At 37.1% G+C, this 3790-nt stretch overlaps 1 long non-coding RNA gene across 2 annotated transcripts; it reads right to left on the bottom strand.

Annotated features, from left to right (window-relative positions):
- Nucleotides 1-1334: 1334 nt before the first annotated feature.
- Nucleotides 1335-3146, bottom strand: LOC146628312 (uncharacterized). Of its 2 annotated transcripts, none has more exons than XR_014906338.1 (3): nucleotides 3090-3146; nucleotides 2926-2994; nucleotides 1335-2118 (listed from the first exon to the last, which is right to left on the bottom strand). It is a non-coding gene; the product is annotated as an uncharacterized LOC146628312 (long non-coding RNA). The 2 variants fall into 2 exon arrangements; XR_014906339.1 differs by having other exon boundaries at nucleotides 2926-2989.
- Nucleotides 3147-3790: the final 644 nt, after the last annotated feature.

The raw sequence follows: 3790 nt of genomic DNA, 5'->3' as shown, positions 1-3790 counted from the left end.
TCATACAGCCTGAAACTGGCTACGGCCAAGCTTTTGTTAGACTTGTCTCACACAACGTGCAATTAAATTGCAGGATTACTGATATGTCTGTACAGCAGGGGCGGGCAATTAATTTTCTCAAGGGGCTGCATGTGAAACTGGGACTGTTGTGGAGGGCCGCACCAATAAGCTAAATTCAGTTTTGCTCGGTATTCATTTTATCTCTTTATAAACTGCTACTGGTAAGAATAGATGTTACAATTAGGCAACGAAAATGGCACAGTACAAACTGCAACATTTTTTCACTACCAAATCAACATTTCCAAAACCAATTATGAAAATAAATTGCATGTTTTTGTAAAATTTTGAAGACTTGCTATTTTGCTCATAGTTCAGTTACTTTATCTGCAGATTAGGAAATAGGAATAGGAAATGCGATGGACCGTCATGTGAACAGCAAATGTAAGAGCTGCCTTCCATTCTGCATCTGGGAGTCCCACATTATCCTTGCCTTTGTTTTCACAAAGCTCGTGAATTTCTGCTCTCATGTCCCATACTCTTTTTAGCCCAGGCTGAGCCACCTGACACCCGTGTGTTAGCCTACGTCACCATGTTCAGTCTCATTTGCCTCCAAAAGTGCAATAAACGGCCTTTACATATTCAGTGCTCTCCTCACCCTCATGAACAACTTGCATAACACGTCCTAGTGTATTATACAATGCAAAAATATCCATTCATTGCTGGGTTCATTTGAGTAAATCTATCTTTCATCCACTTCAATAGGATGACATTTTTTCTTTTTCACATTTGCAACACCCATTTGTTGTAACACCTGCCAGTTTGTCCCACTGCATGCTGGAACATTCAAATGTAATTATCAAATATAGAATATAATGTGGGTTTAATTCTAGGCTAGGCTAGGACTGAGTTTGTTTTTTGGTCCATGAATTTCTAGTTTCTAGTATTTTATGTGTTAGCACTAATCAGATGTTATCTGTATCGTGCAGTCCATGGAAGCATCATACTAAGAAAACAAGTATACAAGTATCAAGTCATGACATTTGAAGTAAAATGTTTGAGGTCTGAAGATAACATTCGGACCAGAAATATGTAAACTTTTGCTGTTCTGTCATCCTACTTGAATTGTGAGTTGAGACAAAAGCCCCAAAACCTAAAAACAGGTCTAATATGCTGATTGTTTCCAAATTCTTGTCTGTGTATAAAAGTATTCCCTCCAAAACCCAGCTGACATTTTAGACATTCAGAACAAAAGTGAGAACATGTTACAGATTATTAGTGTAACCATAAAACTTGCAGACAAATTCTAAAAACTGTCAATGTGGTTCACCCTCTCTATCATTAACAGACACATTACACTGCATCACATGTGACTTGAGCTTTTTACCACTCTTTTTGTGGAGCATGTCATGCATAAAAAATGTTGCTGCAGTTAGCCACCCACTTGATGTCATCCCCCACTTAATTATACAAGTCAGGTTTCTAGAGATGAAAGTTTGGGTTGTCATATCTTGTTTTGATAGTTGTTTTTTACTGATACCACCTCTCAGAACTAAAACTTGTGTAGCACTTACGTGGAGTTACATAAAGTACCGATGGATAATTACCAAAGTAATAAGCAATTTGGGCTAGTGTCAGAAGACTGAGAACGACTCTTAGAGCTCTGGTACACGAATGGCAGAGAAACCAGACAAACACAGTTATGTGGCTTTAAAAGTACTTTAGTGATGTTAAGCCTTGCAAAAGAAATTTGTAAACAACACAGTATTACAACAGGTTTTAACAGAATGTCAAGTATAAAAATTTCCCCCAAAGTAGCAAAAAAAAATAGAATTAAATAAAATTGTGCACAAGTAAAAGAATTAGTCTTTTTTAAGTCCAAATGGTACCGGTGGGGCCCATAGAATTCGTCTGACAAGGAGTGTGTGTGTGATTGTCTGTCCTACCGTACTACTTGTACAGTAGAGGATTGTAGTCCATCAATGTGCAAATGAGTGTGCGTGTACATGTATATCGTCTCCTAGGATCTTGGGTTGGCTCGCCATCCAGTGAACACTGGAACACTCTGGGTTCTGGAATCGCTGACCTGGTCTTTGGATTCGTCCCATATAAAAACCTGACCTATAAACAATGGCCAAATATATGTCACGTACCCTTTAAGGATAACTCTCACAAATTAAACTAAAGTAGTGTCACAGTGCAGTAACTACTATTCAGATCAGCTATCATCAATTCAATCATCATCAGTTCAGTCATGTTGTACAACATTAAAATATCAAGTTTCAAAGGTTAAAGTATCAATATCCAAAATTTCACAGTATCAAGGTTCAATACTTATTTGTAACCTGCAGTAACATTAAAGATTATCTACAAGGTTGCAAACATGCAGGAATTATAGTCACCATATAATTCACTTTCATTGTAAACATTAATTACATCCATCAAAATAACTCACTGTACATATATATCTAATCACAAATAAATAAGTATATTACCCCTTTTAAGAAATGGAATAATATGCAAATGCTTATCAGAAATTGAACAAAGTGCAAATAATCAATTTCAATAACACGTAAACACAAGGACTCAGTCCACAAATAGGAGTATTAAAATAGACGTGCTTAATCCCGCTTGTACCATAGGCCTACCAGTACAAGTGGAAATACACTAAAAATTACCTCCAAGTGTTCAATACTGAGTATTGTAAAACAACTGATTGACATCAAAATTTAAACAGGAAGCAGGATAAAGTCTGATTACAATTATCTCTCATAAAGTTATTTTTAGCTGCTTTAACCATTTACAGCTTTTCACATGTTAATGACTTAGTTAACGATCTAACTAGCATAACAACAGCGTTTCAGAGACATCGAACAACTGTACCCACACTCCGCACATCACGTGTCTGATTAGCCACATTTAGCTTACCGCCGTCGAGTGGATGCTCAGCATTTACATGGAGCCACAGCTCAGTAAACCCTCCGGTTTCGCTCTGCCCTTGACAACAAAAGTGCAAATACATAATTTGTGAAAAATATCAGTTTAGATGGTATTTTTTTTTAACTCGTTAGAGGTTAATTTCTCCAGCTTACCGATAACAAAAGTTTTAGTCCGTCTGCTCTGTTCGGCTGTAGAAGCAAGAGACTGAAAACTTGGGAGCTGGTACTAAGGAGGGACAAGAGCTGCCTAGAGCTTCACCGATTGGCTGACATGTGAGGAGTGGGGTAAAACAATTGGCTCTCATCAGAGCTCATCAACCCTCTGAGAAAACTTAACCCTTGTTTGACCAGAGCATATCATATATAATCTGCATCCCTTCTATGTTTAAATAAATATTTTGATCTCATTTCACTTTCATTAACAGGGACAGTAAGAACAGAACAATGAACATTAAATGTTTTAATTTTTCTTCTCTTTTTGTTTGAGATGATTTTAGGAACTGGGTTACACTTGCATCACCGCCTCCCCGCTATGTTTCCTTCTCTTCGCTTGGTTAAACAAAAAAAAATCACAGCTGTCAAAAAAGAAGCTAAACTTCAATTAACACTTTTCTTCCCACTCTTTACTGCAGGTCCTGTGCGTGTCCTTTAGTTTAAATCATAAACTGATCATTTTTGAATGCATTAAATGAATTCAAGTACTTGCATGAAGAACTTGGTTTCATGTCCAGAATAAAATCAGTTAGACGGCAAAACTCGACCAATCTAAACTGGTCTGCCTTGTTTGTGTCAGTGTTAGAATTTAATCCTCAACAATAATCTGAGCATTAGGATTAGGCAGAGACCTTGTTGCC

The sequence above is a fragment of the Diplotaxodon limnothrissa genome, linkage group LG7, assembly GCF_057381915.1.
Source record: "Diplotaxodon limnothrissa isolate DT_005_m linkage group LG7, D_limnothrissa_male_GT1.1, whole genome shotgun sequence".
Classification (NCBI taxonomy): domain Eukaryota; kingdom Metazoa; phylum Chordata; class Actinopteri; order Cichliformes; family Cichlidae; genus Diplotaxodon; species Diplotaxodon limnothrissa.
The sequence above is the reverse complement of the archived record's forward strand: the minus strand, read 5'-3'. Positions and strand labels throughout refer to the sequence as shown.